General features: G+C 46.3%; 1 protein-coding gene across 10 annotated transcripts in view; it reads right to left on the reverse strand.

Moving 5' to 3' along the window:
* The window catches only part of ZNF618 (zinc finger protein 618), a 166,887-nt gene that overhangs the window by 46,579 nt on the left and 105,176 nt on the right, over positions 1-15,132 (reverse strand). The gene's annotated exons all lie outside the window — the stretch shown is intronic.

The following is a 15,132-nucleotide window of genomic DNA, read 5'->3' on the forward strand; positions in this document are numbered from 1 at the left end:
GGCAGAACTAAACACAGAGCCAACGTATGAGCTGTTAGAAGTCCAGGTCTTAAAATGCCAACTACGACACGGACTGGATGTGCCTACACGCTCCTACCACGCTTGGTTCTCACTGCTGCTGCTTACTGATTACTAACTGCATCCAAGATCCTGCGTGGGCACATTGTAACAAACAAAACCAAAGAGAACCGACAATCCAAAACACGCAGGACAGTAAGGTACTCAATGAACAGGAGGACTGACGGAGCCTGGTTTCATGTATGCTTGTACCCTAGACCCTCTCCCTTCATCCCAGCAACAACAGACCCCCGTCACCACAGCTGCGTGGGGAAGACAGACGGATGCAAAAGAACTCGAGATGCTTATGAATTCGCTTTGGTCTGACTGGGGACAACGAATGTCTTTGGCTCAGCTATCACATCAGTGTAAGAGGAAAATTTCACTTGTCAACTTGGTGGGGTTTTTCCATCCTCCGATGCCTGACATACACCTCGGGGTGCAGACTGACACCCACAAGTAGTCGCCACACTGCAACTCGCAGTGTTGTACTGGCCGGCTGACCGCAGCAGCCGATGGGTTGCGTGCTACCAGCCCGCTGCAAACAAAGTAAAGCACATCGGCTTGTGTAGCCACGAAGGATCTTCAAACTACTGTGTTTTACCTCAGAATGGGAGCAAGCCAGGAGTGTACACATCAGCTCCCGGGGCTCCACAGATGAGCTGCGTTTCAGTAAGCTCCCCTGCAGTAGCTCAGTTGTTTGTATTCATGCATCCGTACCATTAGCAAAGTTAAAGCCTTGTTTTTACCTCTTCCACACCGTGTTCAAACACACCAGAGTATGCACATTAAGTAAGCGCTTATTTTACTTCTCAATAGTTTTATTTTTAAAAGAAATAACTACTTTAAGCTAGTATATATTGGAACAGTCTAATCGCTCACTTGGGTTCGCTACTGCAGTCCATCGGGACATGGGGTTTCAACACTAAGTGAAGAATCACTTCCCACCCTTTATTCTGCTTCGCAGAATGAAAGTAGAAGCTATGGTGATCTATAAGAGAAAAATGCCAAATATAAAAGGTGTTAAACAGCTGGGCACTGGAACTTTACTTCTGCTACCAAAAAATATTTGTATTGTAATCAGAGCACAGCAACGCTAAGCTAGATCTAAGGGATTTTAAAAAGTCTAGGCTGAACAAGTGAGCCAGAGCCCACGTGTATATACCGAGATGAAAAGGATTCACTGCTTCCGACAGTGCACTGCTTAAGGAAGAGCAGGAGGAGAAGCCAAACGTGACTGTGAGAACATCCAAGTGATGAAAGCACTGGTGGGTCGCATTTAGCTATGTTTCATTATATCATCTTACACAGTCTCCTTCTGCGGTCCTACAACAGCGCTGAGGGTCGCAGTCTGCCCTGGACCCTTTCTGACAACACAGAGAATCTAACGATTGCTAGCGAGTATCTGTATATCTGTTGCAAAAAAAATATAGTCAATTATTAGCAGAGAAAATTTGTAACGTGCCATCAGTGATCAGTCCCACATTGCTGGTGTCCCGAAGACAAGAAACCAACCTCCTTTTTGAAGTGTAATGAGCCATGCGGCAGATGAACTGAAGACTAATCCTTCAAAGGAGTACCAAATACCAAGCACTTTCAGTACCTCCAGGTGGAGGAAGAAAACTTTGATGGCCTTAGTTTGGAAGAGAAGTGCTCAATAAATAAGGAGACTTGTTAGAAAAGAGTAAAACTAAACACTAGGCACACCATCTCACAGGCTCAAACAGGCATGGCTAGTTGTAGTTTCTGTAGCTTAGGCAAGATTGTGAGGATCTCACTGTCGGCAGCGGAGACTTGAGCAGCACGTGCTGGGAATGAACGCTTCCTTCCCCAGGCAGCGCGGGGAAAATGAAAACATTATAAAAGGAGACCCCAAGAGAATAGGGTTTTGCTTGTTTTGTTAGGGGACTGTTTTCCCTAAGGAAGAATGACCTCCACAGATTATAGTGAAACAAGTCATTATGAGAAGTAAGAATTTGTTCCAGCTGGTCTTGGTACTAATCTCTTCCTCGACTCTTTAAAGGAAAGAACCCCCAGCAAACAGTGCCACGTCTCAGAGATGAGGAGGTTGACAGAGACTTCAGAACATACCAGGAGACTGCTGGTGTGTAGCCAAGCTTTACCCTCTCCGTACAGCGGTCACTCTTCCAGGCCTGCACCCACGTGCCAGACGTTTTCCTTCCTACCCAGTACAGCCGTCTTTGCTGACCGCTGCAATACTTCCAGTGCCGTTCCCGGCAGCAACAGCTTTCTTAGCAAGAAACTCACTGAGCAGAATTAGCCTGGATGCTACTACTTTTCCTGCTCTGGGTTATAACTACTACCCCAAGGAAGATTCCAGCCGGGGCACCATACCCAATATAGGTAACAACGCAGCTTTCAACGGGAAGAGCTACAAGGGCCTCCAAGTGCTCCGGTGTGCCTGCAAGCCCATACTGAAACCCCCGTCCCCAAAGCTCTGCAGAGGTGGCACCAGACAGCCAAACTGGCGCTACTGAGGCAAGTCTGCTCAGGTTCAAGCTCTCTCCTGCCAGCAGGTAGGTATTAACACAGTGCAGCTCCACCAAAAGCAAAGCATACCAACAGGCACTAGTAGGACTCAAGGAAAAATACAGGGAAAGACACTAATTAGCCCACTAGCACAGAGGTTCGGTGCTGTCCCTTACTGGTATTCAGGCAACAGTCCTGCAGAACATACCCTTGCTGCAAGCTGAACAATCACTGTATTACACTGCTGCAAACCTAAAGTTTCAAAATGCTTAAAAGACATCGAGTTAAAAACCAAACTCCAGCAAATATCATTCCTCCTTCATACTCATGAGTCCTTCCAAGTGGAGCAGAGATTCCAGAAAGCGGTCTAAAGAGTAAGGGCCTTATATCCTCAGTCAGCCCACATTTAACCTCATGAAATACGCGCACCAAAATACACACCACATCTTACTAGAAAAAAAGGCAAGCAACAGCCTTGTTACAAGGCAGTTCCTCAGATGCAAAGGACTGACATACTGAGATGGCAAACAGGCAGGTTTTTCAAGTACCCCAAGAAAGAACTCCACGGGACCTGAAAGCATTTTTGACCCCTCTGCTTGCAAGTGCACCTCCAGTAAACGACAGGGAACGTGCTGCTCTTTTCTGCCCGTCTCCAGGGGCTGCTGCCGGCTGGCTCCTGGCGTGCCGTCTGTGTTCAGCCATGACTCGTAGCTGCTGAAATACCCTGCCCTGGGGATGATCCGCCAGGTCATCCTTCTTCCCAGATGTTGCGGTAAATATTTTGAGATTTTTTTTGTTGTTCGGCTTCAAATACTCAGCAGAGAAGAAAGCACATACTTCATTTCGTCAGGAAAGAGGGAGGGCAGAGAATGCATGCCCAACAGTGGCAGGCAGAAAGGGCTTTTTTCCTTAGGGCACCTGGCCCAGGGCCTCAGTGGATTTTGCTCTAGAAACCCAGGAAGAGAATGACAGCAATTAGAAATTTGTTGAAAGGTCAGGGCTTCTGTATCACAAGCTAAAAATACAGATCACTTAACCCGCCCTTGTAACTGCAGGAATCCAAGACCACAAAAACCGTGTACCAACTAGTCTCCACTGGGCTCAAAGAGCTCTGCGCAGCATCACAGAAACCCGAACTGGAAACAGCTACATACATCACACAGATGACGGCCCTGCAACGATGACAGCACATCCCATTAAGGGTCCAGAATGACGGGGTCCCCACACAGCAGGCTGCAGGAGCTTCTTAATGGCTTCTCCAAGGTGAAGAACAATTTTCACCTGACCCAGAATTCATACTGACCTTTCAAATGGAAGAAGCCACAAAAGCTACTTGATAGAGGAGCTCTCATGGCAACTAGACACTTTGCAGATACTCTTGAATCCCAAGTGATCCTGCTCCTACAGAGCACTGCAGAAACAGCTGTCTAGTAGGGACAGCCTCCAAATGTAGAAGGGCAAAACTGCTGAATGTAAATAGACTGCAACAGCCTGCTGAATTATTCCTAAAATCCAGCAGTGTTCCAGCTCCCAGTCAACAAAAAAGCAGCAAAATTAAAAAGGAAAAGAAGTCTGGACAGTAGCTACAACATTGCTTGTCCTGCTCCCTGCTGAGGATGGCACCTTTACACCAAAAGGTCTGAGAACGGCAAAGGAAGGAATTCCATGTTTCTGGCTCACCTCAGGAGACAAAGTTTCCCAAACAGTTCATAAAGTCCAGCAACACCTCTGAAAGGGGAGGGGGGCTGGATTTCCTACAGCAAAGCCCGCTGCAATACATTGATCTGTCATCTCTCTGAGGTCGTGATGTCTCTCCCCCGCAAAGGTGAGGCTTATGTGATAACGAAGTGTCAGCACTGTCCCTCCAGCCGTGGCCAGTGGATCGCGGGACAGTCCATGAGATGCTCTGATGCTCAGTTTCACATTCCTTAACTGTTTCCTGAAAATCTGCTGGCAGATGCTGGAGTCCTTACGAGCCCTGCTGGTGATAAACACAGAGGGCTGGAGCTGGTGAACGGCTGTGTGGCAGTACCTGAAAAAAGCATCATCTTTCCTGGGATGTCTGCCTCACTGAAAGGAACCATGAGCAACTCCAACACTCTTCAGTAAGAGCTAAAGCCACCACGACTAAACCACCTGACGCAAAGAAACAGTAAAGGCTGGCATTTTCTGAGGCATGTGCCACATGCTTGTCACTGGGAAACACCTTTCTGAGCTGTGTCCAGCAGACAGACTACCTGAGCAGCTTCCCTGGGAGACCCAGAGCACAGCTACTGCTTCCTTACAACAGAGCAGCGACCAAAAACATCTGGGACCCTCACTTGTTTCTGTGGATTCCACCCAGGGCAGCACAAAGTCAGCTCTGGAGAGAGGCTGCTTCTCCCTTTCTGCAGCCCGAGGAGCTCCTAGATGGAAAGGAACACGTTTATGGCTTCCCAAGCTAGCAGGATATTCCCCGCACAGCTCCACGGACAATTCCTTCGACCTAACCCTTTGGCACCTTTAGGGGCTTCCTTCCAGCTGCTGGACTGGCAGTGGGGAAAGGTAAACTGCAAGTCTGCAGACACAGAGCTTGCTGCCTGTAGACCTCCATCTACTCCTCCTTCAAACTGTGCTCTTGCACCGAAGTTACGAGCTTTACACCTGCATTTTACAGCCAAGTAGAGAGCTGCCAGTAAAATCAGTTGCAATCTACATCAGAGCTCAACTTAAAGGTGTCTAATGGCAAAATTCCTTGAAAAGGGAGCAGGACTGAGCCCAAAGTCAGCAGCAACCCCTTAAGAGGATTAAAGTATCCAGAGTTATTTCAGTAAGGATTAAATAATAATAAAATCCAGAAATTTGGAAAGGACAGAAACCCTCACACACAAAGGCACAAGCCAGCTCCTAAGTGGGGGTTAGGAAAAACCTTTCCCTGTGGGCAAACTATTCCAAGATCACTCATTTCATGATCACTTACTTCCTTCCCACAAATATTTGGCCTTCGTGAGGAACGCAGGAGACATCTGGGCACACACTAGCTTAACCTAGCACGGTGCTTCCCACGCTTCGCAGAGCGGGGTCCTCAGGCTGCAAACTACCAAGCCAAGAAAAAGGGAATCCCAAACCCTCACAGAGAGGGGCCAAATCCCTTGAAATTACCAAAAAATGGTGCAAGATGTTAGCTCACCTTTGAGTTGGCAAGGGGCGAAAGGACAAGTGAGAGGGCATGGAGCACAGGCTGGTGCTCAGTTCCTCACTGAAGCATTTCAGCTTAGTCCCAGCTCCTAAGAAGAGCTGCTGCAGATGCATTCAGTAGCTACAGGATCGGCTTCACCTTACAGCATTTTTTAAGCTGCTTTCAAGTAGGTGGCCAGTGAATTCTATGAATTCTGCGATACTTTATCCAAACCACGTGTCAGCTGAACGTATCAGCATGATGGAGATTTAAATGCAGACCAGCCAGGGCTGTATGTAATCCCTCCAGGTTTGGAAACCTGATGCCAGACTAGCAAAAAATTCCATAGCGAGGGGAATATCCTGAATTAATTTCTGAAAGACAGATCCCTTGTTCATAATACTCTGATGGTCACATACTGTATTTTTTTTAAAACATTTTGGGGAAAAGGTGTTTCAGGTACCACTCGCTGGATGTTGAGAGAGAAAAGACTTCCCAGGCATTCTCAGGATGTTACACATCAATGGATTTCTTTCTCCCACAGTTACAAGTATGTTAAAGTTGAGTCCATACAGACAGCAAATATCAGCAATTTAAAGTGAAAATATCACAGCGTTTTAAGATTATCCCCCAAATCAGCATTATGAACCAGGATATTCAGACTCCATGGCACAATTCAGACACACCAGACTATATAACACCAGCAGATCTAGTTTCATACTTTTCATTCTGGTGTCACTTCAGGGCAGCGTTGGATTCTTTTTTATTCAAATTCTAACTAAGTGTAAGATAAAGAATGTTGAAAAGAGAGATTTTATTAAATATTTATTAAATACTGAATGCTACAATCAACAATTTGACAAAGAACAGCATTAATCTTGCATAATTAAAAAAAAAAGTGTACTTGTACATACCTAATTTGTTGATGGAATAAGATTTATTTTTTGTATCAACAAGGATGCTGAATCTCCATTTTAAGCAAAAAACCTCCCAGGTCAGCCCACATCATGGAGTTATGCACAACACGCAATAAAGGCCATTTCATTTTAACCTCCTTTTGGAATCAAAATGGTTCGGCTGGGAACATACACTATCTACTTCACAACTGTTTAGATTAAACGATGTAGCACTGAGAGTTTCATAAAGGAAAAGCAAGCCTCATCTTGACTTTTTCCTACTCATTTGTCCTTGACTAGAATTTTTGTTCTTACTGTGATTTCCAGATGGGAATTCGCAGGGAATATCACTGCCTAGTTTCCAAAGTGGAAAGGAGAAGGGATAGTTAAATGACTGAGCAGCACTGAAGAAGAGATCCTGGCTCCATAAACCTTCACAAAGAACAAAACCAAATTAAAACAAACTAGGAAGGATGCAGAACCCTCCTCTCTACAACCAGCCAAGACAATCAAGAACTCTAGCCTTTTTGCTTAGGTTGAAAGGAGGAGATCTGAAGAAGGTAATCCCTGCATTGCTCTGCCTTTCCCCGTTATAAAGATCTTTAGAAGTGAAAATACTGAGAACTGTGGTGAGGCGAGCTGGATTACTCAACAGTACAGACCGCTGCATCTTTTTGATCGCTTGCTTGGCTTATAAATGATTGGGATATAGTTTTCAAGAAATACAAAAATACTTAAAAGTGTTTCGGTTTTTTGTGCGCTATTCAGGTTTACTGGTGTTGAAATGCCAACATGCAGCTCAGCAGACAAAGGTTCAGGCTGAAAGAAGAATTTGGAATAATTAATGGCATTGCTGTTTCTAACACCTTTTCTCTTGCTAAATTTCAAACCATGTTGGAAGAGGGAAAGTGTATCCCTTCTTAATGAACGGTGGAGGGATGTATTTCTATCTTCAATAAAGCTCTCCTGGCATTTTCAGGACAAACTGACGGATGATCGGAACAGCCTGGGATTACTAGAATTCTTATGCTTTTTTATTAGAATAAATATATTTCTCCATCAATTTTGCTGCCTAGAAACTCTGTAAGAGATTTGTTGCAAAGTATTAACATTCAGATTTCTGTAAACATGGTCTATTTGGTCAGTATCTGGGAAAGGGGCAGAAATTTAATTTTTATGAGTATATTAGCAATTTTCTGTATAAGATCCTATGAAGATCACAGATTTACAGACAACTGGAAAGCCTCCTTTTCTAAAACCTTAGATTAAAACTATATACAAAGCAACTGGTCCTCTCCAGAGCTATGGAACTGCAGGACTTGCACGAACATTAAAATCTCCAGCGTGACTGCGTGTGTGTCATGCTCCTGAGCACACCTTATGTGGCTGTAAGGCAAGACACCCGACAGGATACCCAAAGTGAGAACATCCAACAAGAACCCTTAGCGTAACAGTTATGTCGGAGAAGCATCTTCAAATTTACCCTATTAAAAAACAGGTCCAGGAGCTGGTACCTACTTCACCCAGCCTCAAAAAAAGACGTTGGTGCTGTAACGTGAAGGCACTGGGTCAGAACTAGCGAAGAGCAGCAAAGAAAGGCAAAGGGAAATGGATCTCCCGTGTTACAGAACACCTGAGAAACTGCAGTGGCAAACTCTCCCATTCCAGTCCCACAAGGTACTCGGAGAAGGAGGATGTAAGAGCAAGGCAGGAGTACCCTGCGTTAAGGTGCAACGGAGAGCACTGCACCTTGCCAAAAAAGTCTTCTTCCAGGGGAGAAGGAACGACCCCAGCCCCAGAGCTGCAGAGAAATAGGCTTTTGTGAAAGGCAACAACTGCAGCCCTGAAGGAACGTATCTCAGGCCTTAAGGGCAGAATTTCTTCACACTGTAGATTCCAGACTCAGTTCCTTATCATTTTCTTAATGTCTTCCTCCTGCACCGAAATTTATCATCCTTGGTCTCAGCCCATTGGTCATTTAAATTTGAAGATGAACATATTCATCTACTTGTTAGGCAAATGGGAACCTAGAGAGACTTTACCTATTTAAAATGCAAACACATTAGAAAAATAAAATCCACTCCCAAGGAGCGGGAGAATTGTTAAATAGGAACATTGGAAAAATTAATCACGAAGTTGTAAATGACTAACTGTTCACTTCGGCATGTGTACGTGGGTGTACACGCACAAACACATCATCTACATCAGGCTTTTAATTGTGTAAGGCATTAGTAAGTTTTATCAAGCACAACGGTGGAACTCTCCATTTTTTGCTCTGTTACCCCCCAAAAAGTAAAAGGAAATCAAAAGATAAAATTTACTTTAAGGAAACATTAAGGTTGCAAATTTGAATATTTAAAATTAATCAAGAAATGGAGATGCTAAAGGTTCTTCCTTAACCTTAAATCATCACCAGCAAACCACTTGCATATCTTTCCATCCCTAGTCAGAACATTAAAATTACCATATCCTGTATGCATAAGGTCTGGGAAAGAAAACCTTGATTTTGAATATATTAATTTCATGGTTTAAATTCACAACCCTCAAAATGTTTTTGCACACGCAAGGCATTAGCACTGTGCCTCTACAGTTAACATTTGCGAGGCGTATTCCAGCCCACATCCTTGCTTCTAACCTTTCACTGCTTTTTCAAATAAATTCCCTCTTAGGCTGAACTTTCTCATGCTTAGTCAGAGCCCAAAGGGAAATATGTTTTTAAAAGATCAGGCCAATCATTTTTTATTTATGGGGTTGTGAAATATTTACTATGTATTCCATTTTGGAAAAATAAAATTGCAATTTTCTTTTTTCCTTCTTGTAACTGAAGGGCCAATGGCATCCTGGCCTGTATCAGGAACAGTGTGGCCAGCAGGACCAGGGAGGTGATGGTGCCCCTGTGCTGGGCACTGGTGAGGCCGCCCCTCGAATCCTGTGTTCAGCGTTGAGCCCCTCACCCCACGAAGGCCATGGAGGGGCTGGAGCGTGGCCAGAGCAGGGCAGCGAGGCTGGGGCAGGGGCTGGAGCACAAGGCTGGGGAGGAGCGGCTGGGGGAGCTGGGGGGGCTCAGCCTGGAGAAGAGGAGGCTGAGGGGAGCCCTCATCGCTCTCTGCAACTGCCTGAAAGGAGGCTGGAGCCGGGGGGGTCGGTCTCTTCTCCCCAGGAACAAGCAATGGGACGAGAGGGAACGGCCTCAGGCTGCGCCAGGGCAGGTTTAGGTTGGATATTAGGAAAAACGAAAAGATGGTCAAGCATTGGCACAGGCTGCCCAGGGAAGTGGTTGAGTCTCCATCCCTGGAAGTATTTAAAGAACGGATAGATACGGTGCTCGAAGACATGGTATAGATGGACTTGGCAGTGATAGGTTGACGGTTGGACTCGATGATCTTAAGGGTCTTTTCCAACCTTGACAATTCTATGATTCTATGATTCTATGATTCTAAATAATGTCACACAGTGGAGACACACACTCCTCATGGATGCTGTCCTGTACACAAGGGATGGGTTCAAATGCATTTGGCTAAGAACCTGGAAAGAAAAATACTATGTTTGCAGCCTACAACATCCTCAGCCCCAGATGAAAGTTAGTGTTCCCCCTACCACTGAATGTCCTATCTCAGCCCAGCATCCAAGCACAATCTAGCACACAATAAGCACGTATGATACTACTATGAATGGGGAAGGAGAAAATAAAGCTCACAGATGACAGCACAGTTATACTGAATTTTCCAAAGAGATGCCTCCTGGCCCATCACCAATCTGATGAGAATTACAGACAGTACCAAGAGCTGGGATATAATTAAACACTAAAACGTATCATGCAATTGAGGCATAAATGCTTTGCTACGTTTAGGTACCTGCTAAGAGGGACTGAAGATGGGGCAAAGAGAAATACTCAGACATCATAAAGCATCCACTAAAAACCTGTGCCACAATGTGGGAGCTCCAGCATGAGAGAGCTGAACAGGTTGGCAATGTCCCCGGGCAGCCAGCTCTGCTGCACCAGAGCCACGTGCTTCCCTCCAGGCCATGGCAAAGCCCGGCTTGGAGTCAAGCTCTGAACCAGGGATGGTGACGGCACTCAGCTAGTAACACAAAAACCGAGGGATACTGGGTTGTCCTGCCTGCTTCATCACGTACGTAGCTGGGACTGGAGTACCTCCTCTGAAGATCATTTTGGTACCTCTTGTATTATAAGCATAACTATCCTTAAAAGCAGTTCTTTTTAACTCTCTGACACTGCAGCAGACACCGTGCATCCCTGCCTTCCTGGGTATTTGCTCTTACGTGACACAGCACAAGGAAAATGTGCCGACTGGCTTTTCCTTCCCTAGACTGCACTGCTAGAACTGGTCGCCTTGGAGCTGAAATGCTTCTCAGCAATTTATAATTGGAGTTTGCAGTATGAGTTTGGCCTGTATTACAGCAGTCTGTCACTGGAGAGGAGGGGAGAGTATAGTCCATCCGTTTCTTAGTCTCTTCTTGAGGGCCAAGTTTGAGCTGGAGAGGATGCTAAAGCCTGGACTGTATCAAAAGAGCTCGAGAACTCTTTGTATCACCAGCTGCGCCCTGGCTTCCCTGGAAGACATATCTGTGTTTTTGTCTCTGTAGGATACCAGTATCTGTGTAAACCTTCGATTACACAAACTTTGCTCCCCCAATGAAATAACACAACTCACTTCAATAGGGAAAGCAACGCATAACACATTAAAAAGTTGCTATAAACTGGGAAGGGTGATCAAGTCTGGCCACAGAGGGAAAGACAAGACTTCAGTTTAATTGCAGCAAAGAGGAGTTAAGATTGCCTACTGGCAGAAAGTCCCAGCCAGGGCTAGCAGGGCAAGCACTGGGAAAGGCCTCACATCTGAGAGGCTGAGGAACTGTCTGCACAGCAAATTTCTGAAGAACACATTAGAAAAAACAATCTTGAGAATGTTCCATCTATGAAGCAATGAAACTTTTTGGAGCCCCAAACTACTTTTAAAATTCCTGCAAGCTCATGGCTATCAACAAGAGCTTGCAGTTTTTTGTCAGTGATAGTGACCAATTTCATCTACTTATTTTTACCCTGCCTTTGTGCAAGGGGAAGGAGTCCTCTTGAGATGACTAGAAGACAAAGTGCATTCAAATGCTAGCTCAGAGTCATGAACTCCAGTTTCAGGAGCAGTCAGCAGCTATTCCTAATGAACAGACACTCGCCGCCCTCACGTACAGTCTGATGAATGCCAGTTAAGTCGACACCTTGCAGCAGACTATGAGCTTGTCTCTCGCACAGTCCTTCCAACACTTCTCACAGCAGGGTCCCTAACTCGGGCAGCTCCTCCAGTAAGATCCATTATTGCTCCCAGCACATGCCCCGTTTACCTGACCACAGGGGAGTGGCTCTTCCTCCCTCAGGAAAGCACGGCTGAAACCCACCTCCTCTGCAGGAGAGAAGAGGGAGGCTACAGGCTGCTGCTGTGCAGGGCATGGGAGTTACTGCTCCGCAGCTCGGCTCTGCGGCTGCTCCTGCTGCGGCTGTGCTCTGCCTGCTGCCAGCAACTCCTGCTCCACGGGGCGCTCCCGCTCAGGCAGGGCTCCAGCCTGGCTGAGGAGGGTATGACACTATTTCAGGTCAGCCAGCGCCTCCCACCAGCCCGGCTGGCCACGGCTTGTACGTAGCTCCTCGCCCATCTGTACTGCTGCTGTCCTCAGCCTTGCCTCAGGCACGCAGGGGCTGCTGCTCGTCCTTGGTTCTGCCAGTTCCCAGATACCTTTCTCTGCAATGGTCAGTCACAGAACCATTAAGGGCTCTGATAAATCCATTTTTTTCCAGTAAATACAGTCACTTCTCTGTCCCCTTCAAAGGGCAACATGGAGAGGTTCCTGCCTCCTTCCAGGAGAGCTTCAGGCAGGACACTCTCTCTTTAGCGACAGAACTTCCCACCCACTCCGGAAAAACTTCACACCAGGATGGTCTGGGAAGAGCCGCTCATTGGGGTGTGTGGAGGTGACATAACATCATCACACGACATCCAAAGTCCAATTTCTGCCCCTCCTGCAACCTGATAACACAACAGGGCGGTCTGAAATACCTAGTAAATATCATCACCTGTGAGGTGGCAATACTAATTTTAAAAAATTATTTGCAAACAGGAAAAAGGGGTTCCAACACAACAGAAAGGCCAACAGACACAAAGAAAGAACAGGTTGTGTTACTTGGGATCAGCCTTGGGATTTTGTGGAATCTGGCCGAGGAGTTTTCAACCTATGGGGCTGGCGACAGCAAACGCAAATGTACTACGAAAGTTGCTCCCGTTTATGCTAGAATTTAAGGCACGAGCGAAGGAGGCTGCCAGGCACTGCCAGGCAAAGGACGGCCTGGGCTTACAGACAGGATTTATATGCCGTGCTCTCGGGCATCTCCCAAATGGTGGAGTATACTGAAGGGCTGCGTAGGAGTAACCTGCTGGCAGCAGGAGCACAGGGGTCTGCTTTTGAGAAACAGCACAAAATCCAGCTTTGCCTCTTAAACAGAACTGCATGTGCAGAAAAGCAGGAGATGGAGACAGAAAGAACAGGATCTATCAGAAAACAACCATTAGTGGACGTCCAACCTCCGCAACTGTCACTGAATTGCCATAGTAACAAACTCCAACACTGCTAGGAATGAAAGCAAGCGGAGCATTTGAACTGGGTTGTTTTAGTGGAACTGCTTTTTCATGTTGTTTCCCTGCACACCACAGAGTAACTGGCTGCTGGCATGCTAACAGTCTAACAGAGCAAACTTCACACTCACGGCTAGTCCTGCCTGTCAGCACTACCTGCTTTTAAACTACATCTTGCTTGTCATCGTCCTCAAAAAAGTTGTTACCAGGGCAAGAAAACAGAGCAAACCACACTATCAGCAAGCTCCCCTGAACTCAGCCAACCTGACTGACACACTGGAGCTGAATTCAAGGCTCCCGAAATCCCCTCTTCCTGATTCTTTCCACTTTTAACAGCATTTTATTTAAAGATTCCAGGAACGGTAAGACTCTTCCCCACAATATTAGCCAGCATTGCTCCATCAAGCTCAGGACTTCTCCCCCGAGAAGAGGAACACTCACTAAGTCTCAAATAGCTAACCAGACATACGTGAAGTTAATACACCAGCTATACTTTAAGAAACCTTCAGCTTTTAACAATTCTTCCCCTCCCATTTCTCCGTACATTTGTTTTCTGCTTTCTTTCACAGGGCACAGAAATGCAATCCAACGGCGTAGGCTGCGCCCAGCAGACAGGGACTGGGCTGCAGGCCCAGAGACTTGCACTCTTTTCCTTTGCCACTCGCCCGCTGGTTGCCTCTGGCAAGTCGCTTTGCTGCTTCCCCGCCTGCCTGCAGAATGCCAAACTCCTCTGTAAAGGGATCCGAGGCTCATCCAGGCAAAAGGCTTGGAAGTACTAGGGACTAGTAACCCTATTTGCTGTACTTGTTAACATTTGGTATTTTGAAAACAGGTATTAAAAGGCCACTGGTAAGTTGTAATTAGGCAAGCGCCATATTAACAGTTGCCAGAGCAACCTTAATTCTGCCCTAGGCTGGCTGAAAGAGGCAGAGACACTTTTAGAAAGAGCAGCAGTGAGCATGTAGACAAAAGCTTAGGTGCTTACGTGCTCCCGGATGAATTAAGGTTTCATGGGCAACCATAAAACTCACAGTCTAACTTTGAGCTCTGCAAGCCAGTTATGGTTATTTTGGAGATGTTCTTGTACATAAGTTCCTCTTTCCTACAGAAAAGAATGATATCAAAATCCAATAGCCTGAATATTATAATCCCTAATCTGTAGCAGTTGTAGATCTGGAAACAGCAAAGGCTACCACGCTCTGGAGACCAGGGCTGTGCTGGTGGAAGCTCATCCTCCCCTCCACCTCCTGGGGATGAGCCCAAAACCAAGCTGTCAGCATGGAGACCATCCTGGGTTTTCTTCCCAACACAACCGCAGCTCCCAGGTATCGGCACTGCCTTGGGCAGGACTGCTGATCCAACACCGGTGCCAGCCTAGCTCTTAAAACTATTGTCCCCAAACTGTGACATGTGCGCTGAACGCAACCTGCTTCATGACCCAGCACAGTGCAAAGACCTGTTCACGTCAGAGGTGATGCTTCCCACAGCTGTGTCTCCGGCACGCTGTCCCTGCCGGTGCAGGGCTTTTGGACCCCTGCCTGCCAGTGGTTTTATTTAGCTATCTGTCAGGTTGCCAAGAATTTCCCGTGGTATGTGAGCAGCAGGAGGGAGACTGTTTTCACAAAGTTTGTAACTCCCCTAAACATGACTGGAATTTCCATGGAGAATGATGGCGCAGATCTAGCCCAAACACCTTCTTCCCGAGGACTTCCAAAAGTCTGGAGCAAACCACAGAGGTGTATGAGCATCTCAGAAAAGAACTGCCAGACTCTTCTACAGGAACAGTCAGTGACCTAGACGTCAAACTGGCCACCCCTGCCTAGGAAAAAATATCAAACAGAAAGGTTTTTTCAAAACCTCTCTCCTCCCTGCCAGTCAAAGTTGGTAG

This window comes from Nipponia nippon, unplaced genomic scaffold, assembly GCF_047370975.1.
Source record: "Nipponia nippon isolate SJK-2023a ecotype South Korea unplaced genomic scaffold, ASM4737097v1 scaffold_16, whole genome shotgun sequence".
NCBI lineage: Eukaryota > Metazoa > Chordata > Aves > Pelecaniformes > Threskiornithidae > Nipponia > Nipponia nippon.